We start from the raw sequence: 14,306 nt of genomic DNA, 5'->3' as shown, positions 1-14,306 counted from the left end.
AGTCATTTCAAAATGATTTCTCATGCTTCTAGAACTCTTACAACCACCGAACAGCGATACGCCCAAACTGAAAAAGCAGGACTTGCGCTCTTGTGGGCTAGTGAAAAGTTCCGTGATTATTTCGTAGGAAAGCTCTTTAGCCTCGAGACCCCCTCCCCCCCAGATCACAAACCACTCGTATCTTTGTTTGAGTCAAAGGTAATTGACGACCTAACACCGAGGCTACAAAGAATGCGCATGCGTCTGATGCTCTACATGTATGACATTGTGTATGTTCCAAGTCGGGACTTGACGGTAGCGGACGCGCTTTCTCAGTCACCTCTTCCACAAACGGAATCCCTGGAACTGGTGGACGAGTTCCAGGGCTATCTGCGATTGGTGGCTTCGTCAGTCCCGGTAACAGCGCCGAGCTTACAGCTTATCGCTCAAGAGCAAGAGGAAGACCCAGTATGTCAAGCTCTTATCAACATGTGTACAAAAGGCTGGCCAAGCCGTCGAGACGTTCGGTTTGACCTGAAGCCTTACTGGAATGAGAGGCAAAGCCTTGCCTTTGTTGAAAACCTGCTCATGTGCGGTTCTCAAACAGTGATCCCATCGACACTACGGCAGGCTGTGCTTAAAATAATTCACGAGGGACACTTCGGAATCGAGAAGTGCCGGGCAAGTTCCAGAGCTTAGTTTGGGGGCCAAGTATCGACGTGGACATTGAAAGACTTATTAAGAACTGCCACAGCTGCCTCAAGCAGAGCACCAACCGAAAGATGCCTCTGCAACGGACGAAGTTTCTTTTATTTATACTTTCCTGAGGAAAATGGTGGCTGATTATCACGGATTATTTTTCATGATACTCGGAGCTCGTACCGCTGAATAACCCGACTTCGTCAGCAGTAATAAACCACTGCAAATCTATTTTCGCCAGGCACGGGATTCCGGAAGTAGTTTCCGATAATGGGCCTCAATTCTCAAGAGCCTTCGGCGCTGAATTGTCAAAGTTTGCATCAGAGTACAACTTTCAACACGTGACGTCTAGCCCTCATTATCATCAGAGCAACGGAATGGCCGAGTCCGCCGTGAAAATTATCAAGGGCTCCTTAAAAAGCTGCTGACGCTTATAAAACTTTTCTGGCCTACAGGACAAGGCGACTGAAGAAAGGGTACAGCCCCGCCGAGCTGCTCATGGGGAGACGATTGCGCACGGCCCTGCCCAAGTCCACAGAAAGCCTCCAGCCTCGGACACCAGACTTCCAAGGACTGACAACTTTTCGAGAGATCGCAGCATCAGCGTCAGAAGAGAGGCTACGACCGATGCCACGGAGAGCGTGATCTGCCCGAACTGTCCGAAGGAACAGACGTATGGATCGTAGACTTCCAAAAAGAAGGAGTCGTTCGAGGAAGCACCGACGAGCCCAGCCCATACTGGGTCGACTCGGGAGAAATTTCTCTACGCAGGAATCGCACTCATCTTGTCCCGCTGCCTCCGAGTAATCTAGAAGACGGCCGAGGAACAACGCAACTGACAGCGGAATCACCAGGAATATGCAGTGATGAAAGAAGTAGCCGCGCAACAGTGTAACGATCCCTGTGACAATCAAACATGAAGCGGAAGGTGTGTGCTTCCTCCAGAACGATTTCAAGCTTCGTAACAAGAGTTGCTTCATTAAAGAAGAGAGGAAGATGTGTGTAAAGATAGCTCGCCAGCTTAGGCAGCGTCAGCAGTTACAGCGATGCTGTGGCACTAGCGATGCGGTCTATAAAAGCAGCTGCTTCCTGATAGTAAAGGTTCTTTGGCTGTTGCTTGTTGAAGGTGAAGGAGGCACACTTGATTGGGTCTGGTCGCGACGAAAACATAGTTGTTCACTGGAAGCATGCGGAAAGCAGCGATAGGTGAGCGCGATAGCGATTATACGCCGACATTGGTGGGAGGCAGACGACAAGTGCGGTGGTAGCTGTTACAAAATATTACTTTGTTTACCTGGCCGATATTTCTGAGATTCGTGTTTTCCGAAGCGGTGAATTATTTCTACAATAATAGCTGCGTGCTTTGGCGGTTTCCTGCCGAACAGATTTAGTCATTAACAAGAGAAGGGTGTTTTTTCTTCCAAGTCAAGTTCTATGAAATGAAACGACGCTTTTACTCGTGATACGCAGTTCAGCGAGTTGCCGTAGCCAGGCGTGCGCTTTTGATTTTCGAAGCATGCCGTCTATGGAAGAGCAGGCCAAGCAGGAATGAAGGACTTTAGCTAGAATGCATGCTCAAGATTGCCTGTGCCTACCACTGCACTCATATGTGCCGCCATGCACTGTGAGACGCGAGCGCCTCCTGTTAGCGTAAGCGTTAGCGTGTTAGCGTTTTGAAGCGAAAAGCTTCACTACGCTAGTCAACACCGTGCTTCGCGCGAGCCGGCGTATGTCGGAATTGGCTCCGTAAGCGTGTTCGGAGTCGGCGCAGGTGGCCACCGCCGACTCCGTCGCCTGACTTTTCGCCGCTGCCGCGCGCTGTGCGTCATCGTTTGACGTCTGGCGCAAGCGCGTGTTTATCGCGGAGGTCGACGATATAACCGCTTGCCAGAGAATAGGCGCGCGTATTCATCATGGAAGGAGAAGGGTATACTACCGATACTACCGAGAAGGGTATACTACCGATACAAAGAGCTGTGTTTATGGCTGTACAGAAATCGCAAGACAATGTGCCCAACAATGAGGAATAAAGAAGTTTAATAATCCTGTATAACTTATGGTATATATCATTGATAAGCAATTTGCATAACTACACAAGGCACACGTATAGCATAACCATAGGCTAACCAAAGCATATCCATAAGTTAAACCGTAAGCATAACCATAGGCTAAATCATAAAGCATAACCATAAGCTAAACCGTAAGCATATCCATAACTTAAACCATAAGCATATCCATAAGTTAAACCGTAAGCATATCCATAGGCTAAATCATAAAGCATAACCATAAGCCAAGCCATAAGCATCACCGAACCTTTTCACTTCCAGATATCCAGACTTAACCTTAGCTAAGCCCCAGCCATTTTTTTTTTCCATTAAGGTGAAAGCCTTTGAAGGCTCATGGGAACAAATTTCGTTGTCCGGCGTTACGCCGTCTGGCGTTATGGCACAAAAATTCATAAGGAGCAAGACAATGTGCCCAACAATGAGGAATAAAGAAGTTTAATAATCCTTGCCCTTTGACCCTTGACCTTTGGCGGGAATCGAACCCACAATCTTTAACTGGCAGCTCAACAATATTGTTGAGCTTATAAAAAACACGCCTGAAAACACTAGACAAAACGAACTATTAGTCCGTGCCTCTCAATTTACCTTAATTTGTGTACCTGCTCAACAGTGGTCCACAATATTGTCGCCCGTGAGCAGCAGCAAATGTTTTCGTGACACTCGAAGACCTCGTCAGCATGTTCTATAGTGAACACGGTGGTCATATTAATGCTAATGCGAAAACATTTTCCTTTGTTTAAGATAGTAGTATTTTTTTATTCAGAGAGGTGCATTTCAAGAACAAACATTTACCTTGTCAAAGCAAGTACCTAACACAAGTTTTCGACCATACACAAGTTTTGGCCTATAAATAGGTGGTCAACAATATTTCCGACCCGAGTTTTCAGTGAAACCTTTTCATATTTCATTTGGTACGCATTTGAACAATATAAAAAAAGGAAGAAAACGATGCAAACATTCTAGCTCAGGTCCTCCTTATCTTACATTCAATTAAGGCACTCGAACCCATGATCCTCGAGTTTTGGTGGCATCAAAATTCAATGGCACCAAAATTGATGGAGCCACCATTGATGGTTGAACCCAGGACCACTGGTAGGAGGCAAGCCCACAACCTTTTGTGCTCATTAAGGTGAAGTTAATTAAGGCGCTCGAACTCACGACCTTTGGTGGGACCAAAATTCAAAGGCACCACTATTAATGGTGCCACCATTGACGGTCGAATCCACGGCCATTGGAGAGTGCCGAGCCCACAACCATTTGGTTTTAATTAAAGAAAAGTCAATTAAGGAACTCAAGCCCATGACGTTTGGTGGAAGTCGAGCCCTCGAAATTTGGTGGGACGAAAATTCACTGGCACCTTAAATGATGGCGCCACCACTGATGGCCGAACAAAGGGCCAATGGTGGTAGTCGAACCCAGGAGCTTTGGTGTTAATTAAGGCGAGGCTAATTAAGGTACAATTAATGAAGATATATTTATTAAGGTACACGAACCCACGACCTTTGGTGGGAGCAATAAGTAATAGGAAGTAACAACGCATTCGATTGAGAATGTCAACGAATTTAATGAATGTATCGTGAGCGCGCAGGCTTTCGCCTTCATCCTCTTTAGAGTATGCGAAATTGACTGTCAACTTTTACGCTTTATGTTCTAAATTTCAAATTACTGGTAGTTTTCTAAACGCAGCAAGGCAATATGAGTCTAGCAGTCTAGATATTTGGGCTTGTCGGTATACCATTTTGCCGTTTTTTTTTCTGTAGCGCAAGTAGCACAAGGACGTAGACGAGAAAACATACACAGGCGGTAACTTCCAGCAAGAATTTATTTCCGAGACGGACGCCTCAGTTTTATACCCTCGCGTTTTTCTCTCGCTTTTTTTTATAAGCACGTGTCCACTGACAAAGTAACAGAGCAACTGATATACAACTCACTTGCAAACAAGGCAAAAACTATTATGTTTAACGCATGCGCAAGAATTCCAACTCCTTCTTTGGTAGGGACATGGACGATTGGCTAGCACAAGCATCGCCAAACTCTTCAATGCGCCCACTTTCAACGGCGAGACGAGTTAACTGGTATTTGCTCCCGATAATAACTGTATCTTCATATCGCGGAACACATCCGCACTTATGGCAATGAATTGCGAGGAAGCCATCCGGCGGAGGCTTGTTAATTTTACTGGAGCGCTTCCTAAGCCTATCATTAATGCATCTGCCGGTTTGTCCGATATAACTCTTAACACAAGGCGATGGAATTTGGCAAATAACACAAGTCCTACCGTTAACGTACCCTTTTCTGTGCCGCTTTTTGCATGCGTACTTAGTTTTACTCTATGGTCTTGTTTTTGCACACAAGTTGATAACCTTGTTTGGGGCTGTCAACCTTTCACGTAGTCCTATCTTCTTCAGGTTATGCGATAAGCGGTGGATGTATGGAATTACGGCGAAGATTTTTGTTTTGTTTTTAACAGACTCTGCGCTGGCTGATGTCGAGAAACCAGCCCCTCCTGACCGCGTTCCTCTGAGCAGTACTTCAACCATTGACACAATCACATTGTTTGGAGAACCAGCCTCATTCAACCGCACTACCTGTGGTTGAAAACTCAAAGAAATTAAATGAGGGCACGATTTCTTTAGTTCGTTTTTCAAGGACATTTTCGCTATGCCCCTTTCAGTAAGCTTGGAATGAGCACAACTGTAGGATAAAAGAGGCTTATTAGCTCTAGGTTGGTAACGCCAGCAGATGTAATCGTGAGAACATAAATTGTAGATAGAAAAAGCGGGTACTCCTATTTATTGGCATTTCGAAGGCAAAATCAAGGGGACCAAGTCATTAACAAGTTATGCTCGTGACACCTTCACATTCTTTTTGAAAACAATGAGGAGTGAAGTGAAGAAACAAAAGGGAATCATCAACATATCGGAATGCTCTGTAGAATGAGGTTCCCTTGAGCTTCTCTGCCAAGACTCTGTCTGCTTTTGCAAGATAAAGGTTGCTGAGGACAGGTGCCAAACGAGACCCGATACATACGCCTTGCTTCTGTAAAAAACTCAGTGCCCTTCCATACTGTGAAGGATAAAAATCGAAGCTATGTATGTGGGCCGCTTTATGGCGAACTGCACCTCCGGCGCGGGTTGGCCCGGCATTGCACTATGTTCGGCATCGGCCCACGTATGGGGAGTGCTTAACGCCTGTTTCACTTTCGCCGCGGGTCGGCCCGGCATTGCACTATATTGACACGTGTACTTGTTTATCTTTATCGGGCGACCACGTTTCACCGCATAGCAAATGTTATCGCACAGCGCGGGACGCGCCTGCATGTAGTGGATGTTTTTGAATGTCGATCCGCTCTCACCGAACAGTGTGTAATCTGATTGCATGTATGCGCGACGCAAATAGTGTAGAACTTTGTGGAAGACACATGGGTCCCAGCGATTACTCTGGAACATTCTACGACTGATGTGGGAATTTCTGATACATGCAGGAGCATCCTGTGCTGTGCGATAACATTTGTTAGGCGGTGAAACATGGTCGCCCGATATTAATAAACAAGTACACGTGTCAATATTCGGTATCTTCCCACGTATGGGGAGTGCTTAACGCCTACTTCACCTCCACCGAGGGTCGGCCTGGGACCGCACTATCTCCTGGTACGGCCCACGTATGGGGAGTTTTTTGCTTACCACACCAACGACAAGAAAATTCCTTGGACGGTAGAGGTATACAGCTTCGCTGTAAAACGGATCATCAGACAGTTTTAGAATAGCTTTTGCAACCAAACGTAAACGCATTAGGTACCTAAAGAAATAGCGTCGTCCCCACTGCGCATGTTCCGAATGTTATTGCGTTTCTGTGGTTTACATGCGCTATGATAACGTAAGTTAATTTGCGAGCTTAACGTTCGCAATGTTTATGGACGATAAAAAATAGCGTTGTGACATGGCGGTACCTATGGCTCCCGCTTCAGCGTGAATTCTGGTGATAGCTACGTTTTCACTCGCGTTGGTCGCCAGTGACTGTTGTAATTAGCAGTGGCGTGGCTAGGTCTTCTGGCACTCGGGGCCCATAGGTCTTCTGTCATCCCTCCTCCCCCCGGGTGTAGTCAGGAAGGCGAGGATATCGAAAATTTCTGGGGAGAAGGGGGGGGGCGATTTTTCAGCACCAACACAGCCGCCTTGGACCCCCCTTCGCTTTCGTTCCCAGAGATTACTAATGTGGCAGGTATACAGGTTGTTTTATTTTCTGCAGCAAACAGCTCAGGCGGCTGCACTGATAACTTGTGATACGCGCATTTGCACATCTGCTGTCAGACTGTAACGCTTGGCATCCAATACAGATATAGCTTTAATTAGCAATTTTAAAGGCAGTATTGTATTTGCAAAATTCAAGCCCGACAGTCATATGTTGCCCAACAACAAAATTCGAAACATCATCGTAGCTACTACGGCGTGCAGTATTTTGGCTGTAACCAGCCCTGAACTCAGACGAAAATTAAATAGCGTGTCAGTGACGCTGATCTCCCCACGCTATCAGAAAACACTGCCTGCTTGCTTGCTGCGCCGGCGCCAACGGTATGACAATTACGAGTTCTCTTCATTCTGATACATAAAGCCTTTCTTCATTTGCTGCCTTTGGCAAACGTGATCGTCCAAACTGCGATACTGCTACAAGATTCGAAGTGGAATGGAGCACGCTATCCGCCGATTCCTGGCGTCACCATACAAAAAACGAGGAGGCCGTGATGAAACCCTTGCCAGCGAAAGCATGCGCTACTGTTGATGTGCAATCGCGATGGAGAGGATAAACAGGTCGATGTCACTGGTGCACTATTTGATATTTCTTTCGGTGCTGCCATACTGGGCCACCCTCAGTGTCAAAGTGTTCCAGGCTCTAGTACGCAAGACGATTTTTCTTGAAAAAGCTTTTGGTGAGCTAATTATATGACGTTGGGTCACTTCCCGAATTGCAATGTTTCCTCTATAATTGCTAATTAAGCAGTTCTTAGAGATATCCTTATTAATTATCTGCCATACTTTGCACAATACCGAGTCCCCAGTGCACACAAAGACGCATAACCTGATAGAATATAGGGAGATATCCTCACAATATTCACATTTTTGTAAAATCCCGTGCAGCCTAAACAGGACACTGTATTTAACAGGAACAGGAGGAAGCAAAGGAGGAAGGAACGGTATGAAGGCCAAGCAGACGCCGGTCCGATTTGCTACCCTGCACATTGGAAGGGGTTTAGAAGAAAAGAAAGGAGAGAGAGAGAAGAACGTACTATCAGTGTGAATACGTGCGGTTCTCCATAACTTCACTTGTATAATCGGTCACTGAGGTCAGTCGATTTCATGAAACGTAGCAGTGCCCGCGTCGCTTTGTAAGCCTGCGACACGTGGGGCCATGGTCCGAGAATCTTAGTCTCTAAAAATGGTCTGCTGGCTAATTGGTTTAACACCCTGTGAAGAACGTCGCGTTCTGTCTCATAGAGATTCCAAAAACGCAACACGTGCTCGGTCGTCTCTTCCCATTTGTACAAGTTACAAATAGGTGTGTCGGTCATTCCAGTAAGGAAGGAGTAGGCTTTCGTAAAAGCTACCCCTAACCAGAGGTGGCGCAGTAAAGTTGTATAACGGCGGGAGAAGTTCGATGGAATCTGCAGCTTCAATGTACGATCCAGCCGGTGGAGATGGCAGTCGGAGAAAATCGGAGTGTTCCACAAAGTCTCAGTCTCGGTTTGAGCAAGTAAACGACCCCTCGTAGCGTCTGTTTTTGATAAGGATATAGGAAGTGTCAGGATTTGTTTATGGACTGACCGGGCGGCATCATCAACAAGGTCATTTGCGACGATGCCACAGTTGCCCGAAAGCCATTGGAAGATGATGTTATGTTCGTTTATGAGGGTTTGATAGAAAACCTATCTGGTCTTAAACGCCAGTTGTTCATGGGTATTTCTTTGTAATGCTGACTGCAGACTCTGAAGGGCTGCCTTGGAGTCACAAAAAACGACCCACTTTTGAATATTGGTTTGTGCTATGTATTTAACTGCGGCACATAGAGCAGCAAGTTGTGTTGCCGTAAAGGTAGTTATATGGGACACTTTGAACGTAATTGTGACTTGCAAGGGCGGGGCGATAACAGCGCCTGTGGAGCTGCTGGCTCCGACAGATCCATCGGTGTAAATGTGCGTTCTTTGTTCATATGCCTCATTCAGTAATGACAGTGTGAAATGACGTAGAGCCACTGTTGTTCATGGGTATTTCTTTGTAATGCTGACTGCAGACTCTGAAGGGCTGCCTTAGAGTCACAAAAAACGACCCACTTTTGAATATTGGTTTGTGCTATGTAATTAACTGCGGCACATAGAGCAGCAAGTTGTGTTGCCGTAAAGGTAGTTATATGGGACACTTTGAACGTAATTGTGACTTGCAAGGGCGGGGCGATAACAGCGCCTGTGGAGCTGCTGGCTCCGACAGATCCATCGGTGTAAATGTGCGTTCTTTGTTCATATGCCTCATTAAGTAATCACAGTGTGAAATGACGTAGAGCCACTGTTGATTGACGGGTCTTATTCGTAATTTCCGGAATCGTGAGGCGTACTTGTGGCTGTCGTAGGAACCACAGGGAGAACAGCGTTCTTGCTGCTGGTATAAAGCCCGACGGAGGGTAGACTTGATGTGTCGCAACAAGTTTGGAAAATGTGGCTTGACGTCTTTGTGCTGGCAAAAAAGCAGCGTAATGACTGGGTACGCGACACAGATGCCGAATGTGTACTCTGAGGTTGTCAATAGATATATATGTTGGAACCAAGTAGTCTCTATAGCAATCACGATTGTTGTGTGAGTCGAGGCGCATCGTGGTAGTCAAAGACGTGTCCGTAGAGCCTGGCATTGCAGACTTTGGATGGAAAGAATGTTTATTTTATATGTTGCCAAAACCGGCAAGCTGTATCGTAAAAAGATCAGAAATAGTGCTCTGTACAGCTACATCATGGACCGTACCGACGTGCCCCAGGTTTTTCCGCACAGGAACCTCATTATATGTACAATCGAAATTAGTCTCCGCTTCAGGTAGATGCGGTGGTGGCTCCATGAAAGGTCCCTGTCAATAGTAACACCTAAAAAGCGCTGAGACTTTTCGTATTTGATAACCTGGTCATAGAGAGAAACAGGGTACAGTGCCATGGGTTTGCGCGTAAACGCTATTACCGAGCATTTTTCGATGGACACACTAAGGCCTTGTTGGCGGAGATACGAACAAGTTCGGGTGGCTGCCCGATGAATTCTTGCGCGCACTTGAAGATGAGTCACTGCTGAAGACCAAAAACAAATGTCATCAGCGTACATTGATAGGTGAATTCACTTGCGTAATATTTCAGCAAGGCCAACCATAGTTAGGTTAAAGAGAATAGGGCTCAATACCCCGCCCCGTAGGACGCCGCCACCACAACAACAAAATTGTCAAATCGACGGTTAACAATAACTAGGAGACAGTGTTTTTATTCAACAGTGCGAAACTAATACAAAATTGATAAATGGAACACTGTTTGCATACTGACGACAGACAAACCATGGTGGGACATGAGCGCACAGCACGAGCGCACCGCACATTAAACGTTCCGCTAAGGCGAGTAGTCTAGCGACCACTTGGCGAATTAAAATTTTCAGCCCGCACATTCGTGCATTTATTACGTAGAATGTTGATAAATCTGCAGCCGACACTTCTGCGGGACTACACATCTGGCACGCGAGCTCGTGCTGCTGGTTATCGGAGCATTCTTTATCATTTGCGCCCAGTCAAGCCGGCGGAAAGAGGGTGGTCTTCAGACATATGACCCCCCCCCCCCATCCACCTCCACCTGGCACACGGGGCCCCCGCCTCCCCCCCCCTCCCCCATTACTACGCCATTGGTAATGAGCTTTCGCTTTCTCTAAACTCACGTGAAAGGTCAGTTATGAGCGCCTAGCGCGTCCATTTTCTACGATCGTTCGGCGATTCTGGCGCCCGTAGGCCTAACGAGACGCGTCCACATAGCAACAGACGGATATTTGCCAATAGATAGTCTTGGCTTGTATACGTTTGGCACAAGGCACCAGACGACGCCCGGTTTTATAACGTCTTGTTTACAGTTGCGTTTCCATACAGTAAACTATAATACTTGAAAGAACGCGCACCATAACGTACCGCGAAGGTGCTTATGTTTAACGAACGTAAGGCGACGAACGCTATTCCAAAAGAGTCTATTATTCCACTTTATAGCTGTTTAGGTCAGGTATTGCTTATGTAATGCTAAAAAAAGTCTGAACAGAAGTTGCGGCTTCATTGCAAAATCGTGCTGCACTAAACTGAAAGTGCTCGCATTGAAGAGTTTGGCCATGCTTGTGTTAGCCAATCGTACATGTCACTATCAAGTGAGTTGAAATTACTGCACATGCGTTAAGCATAGTAGTTACCCGCCGTGGTTGCTCAGTTGCTATGGTGTTGGGCTGCTGAGCACGAGGTGGCGGGATCGAATCCCGGCCGCGGCGGCCGCATTTCGATGGGGGCGACATGCGAAAACACCCGTGTACTTAGATTTAGGTGCACGTTAAAGAACCCCAGGTGGTCTAAATTTCCGGAGTCATCCACTACGGCGTGCCTCATAATCAGAAAGTGGTTTTGGCACGTTAAACCCCATAATTTAATTAGCATAGTAGTTCTTGCCTAGTCTTCAAGTCAGTTGTACTATCATTTGCTCTATTACTTTGTCAGTAGGTACGTGCTTATAGAAATAAAAAAAGGAGAGAAGAAAGTGAAAGAAATGTGGCGTCCGTCCCAGAAATAAGCTGTTGGAGGTTAGCGCCTGTGTGTGTCTGTTTTCTCTTCTACCTCCTCGTGGTATTTGCGCTACATGAAAAAACTGCAAAATGTTACAAGCCCAAATATCTACACTGATGGACCTTATTTCTCGTAAACGGGCTCTTTCTTACGTGCTCCTTGGGTCACCAACTTGGGTCACCGAGTACGTGTCACTGGTTGTGCGGCAAATGAGGGAACAATTCTCAGGGTTCGCAGGCACCGGCGCGCCACGTTTTTCGTCTAGGAGGTCCGGCGCGAGCTTCTAGGCAGCGCCGCTAGATGGTGCAGCGTGTTCAGAAAGAAGCGCGAGACTGGAGCCCGGTTGCTGCATGACGCGTTTCCAAGCGATCACAGGCACCGACGCGCTATGTATTACGTAGGCCATGCGCAGGCTTATCGGCGGCGGCACTAGATGGCTCTGAGTGCTCTAAGAAGAAGGGCGAAAATGGAGTCCAGCTGCAGTACGTGCCTCATACATAATTCTTTTCGGCAGTGGCCATACGTTGTGTCACTATATTGGTTCTTAAAAACGCATTACCGTCGAGAGTCAGCGTGACATGGGTTCTGCGCAATTTTTTTGCAGTGTAGTAATGAAGGATTATAATTTATATACCGGTATCAAGGGTTGATATTTCATTAAAGGGCTCTTAAAAATTTGGTCAAGTGCTGTTATATACTTTTACAATTACAACAGTGACTTAGGGCACTCACGCGCGCAACATCTGTATTAGATATTTCGTGCACACGAACAAATGACGATCAGAAAGAAGAACAAAAGAAATTAGTCCACAAGTACACCTGCGTAAGGCTGGCCTCAAAAAGTGACACGAAAAAGATCGAAAGTGATGGAACCTTTCTCGTGCTCTTGTTCTGCCAGTTAGCAAAGACACACACTTTGTCCAGCTGTGAAGTGTGCACACTTTTAGGTCATATAGGCTCGTTTTTTGGGGCTTTCGTTCTGAGTAGCAGTCGAAAAAAGTGATATGTTCAAGGACCCGAATTCCTGCGATGGGAAGTGCAATAGAAGTGGGCAAAGAAAAATTAGCAATAAGCTAAACGAACAAAACGTTGGGGGCGAGCGGTGAGTATAACGGATGAGTAACTTGTAATAATTCAAATAGGCGCGGTAGGCGGAGTAAGGTTGTAGTGTAGTTGGGAATAACATGTCGCGCTGTTTTTCACGTGATAATAATGATGAGGACGATGATGATATGAGCATCTTATTTGAAACAGAGGGGTGCAATAATGCCACAAAACTCTTTCTTTCCTTCAAGAGTGTTAGCTTTTGACATCCAATAGAACTTTTGTATAAGGTGTTCTGAAACCACAGTATCGGCGTTCCCATATGCACAGACTTGGTTTCTGTATGTCGACAAAATAGCTCAAGAACCGACAGGACGCTGGATAAGCCCATAACTGCCAACTGTGTATAACGTAAAAACGGTGATAAAACGCGGCGAAAGGGAAAATTAAACGATGACTATCCCTGGTTGCTTGCACCATACAAAATGGAGATGAATAGAAGAGATATAGAAGATGAAGAGAGAGAAGTGCTTAGTTCTCGAACGTATGCATTAAAATACACGTGCCTAGTGCCCTCTCCCGTTAAGTCTGTCAACTGCAGCGGCACTTTTCTGGTTTTATGCGTCATCGTCGGGCGAAGCAAAGGTGTCAAAATTCTGCTCTTGAGAGTTACCTGACAGCAGGACCGATTTACGAAACTGTGGGCCAAGTCATAATTGTAGATGTCAGTTGCATTCAAGAATACTGATTCAGAAGCATTAAGGAAGGCGCTTGCAAGGTACGAGCACTGCCCTCACAATTTGTCTCCGTTTAACCAATGCCCGTGAAGCTGCAAAGATCATTTCAGCTCTCCGATAAAAAATAAATAGTAACGTGTTTTCAAACTAAAAGAGAGCGCACATGGTAGATCGCTGTGAACACTATGGACATTGCGTCTGGCTGCGACGCGCGAACTTTCTGCTGCGTGTTCTTTTAGCCACCAAGAACTTCGAATAAGACCCGAGAAACTGCTCACAAAGCAGACGCTATATTAATGCGTAAGCATACTAGGGCTCCTTCCCTCGAAAGTCTGTCCGTCCATCCGTCTGTAACAGCGCACATACCGCGCTATAGAACTAGGAAGTATTTTATTTAGCGGGGGATTATCAATAGCGATTGCATTTACAAGGTACACTTCACTTGCCTCGCATAGCAAGCTGTTTCTGGAATATGTCAAAAACATGTCCGAGAGTGAAAAGCGAGCTTGTCAGGAATATGATCCGTCTAGAGATTAAAACCTTTCATTTGGTCCTGCGTGAAATAATATCGTTTCGTTTATCTAGATACAGGTTTAGAAGGCGTTCACTCCATGCCCTCATAATGGCAGCGGCAAGACCCCTCCCCCCTTCGTCCCTAAAAAAAAGCGCCGTTCTGTGCTCCCTCTCCAATGCACAGTGCAAGGGTTTAGTCTGGTGGGCTATGGCGAAGCTGCGAAAGAAAATGCAACACGTTTTTAAAATTATGAATGAAAACAGAACATGTAGCAGGTAGCATATATGAACGTGACCAACTTTGCAGGTCGGGGGTGAAATTCTGGACACTGTCAAATTGTGCCATATTGTCGGATTCGTCGCTTCGTCAGTTCTCATTGACTCACAGGGCTCTGGCGGCCTCTCTGATTGGTTCAAAACCCCAATATTGCGGAATTTGACTCTTTTC

The sequence above is a fragment of the Dermacentor variabilis genome, chromosome 5, assembly GCF_050947875.1.
Source record: "Dermacentor variabilis isolate Ectoservices chromosome 5, ASM5094787v1, whole genome shotgun sequence".
Lineage (NCBI taxonomy): Eukaryota > Metazoa > Arthropoda > Arachnida > Ixodida > Ixodidae > Dermacentor > Dermacentor variabilis.
The sequence above is the reverse complement of the archived record's forward strand: the minus strand, read 5'-3'. Positions refer to the sequence as shown.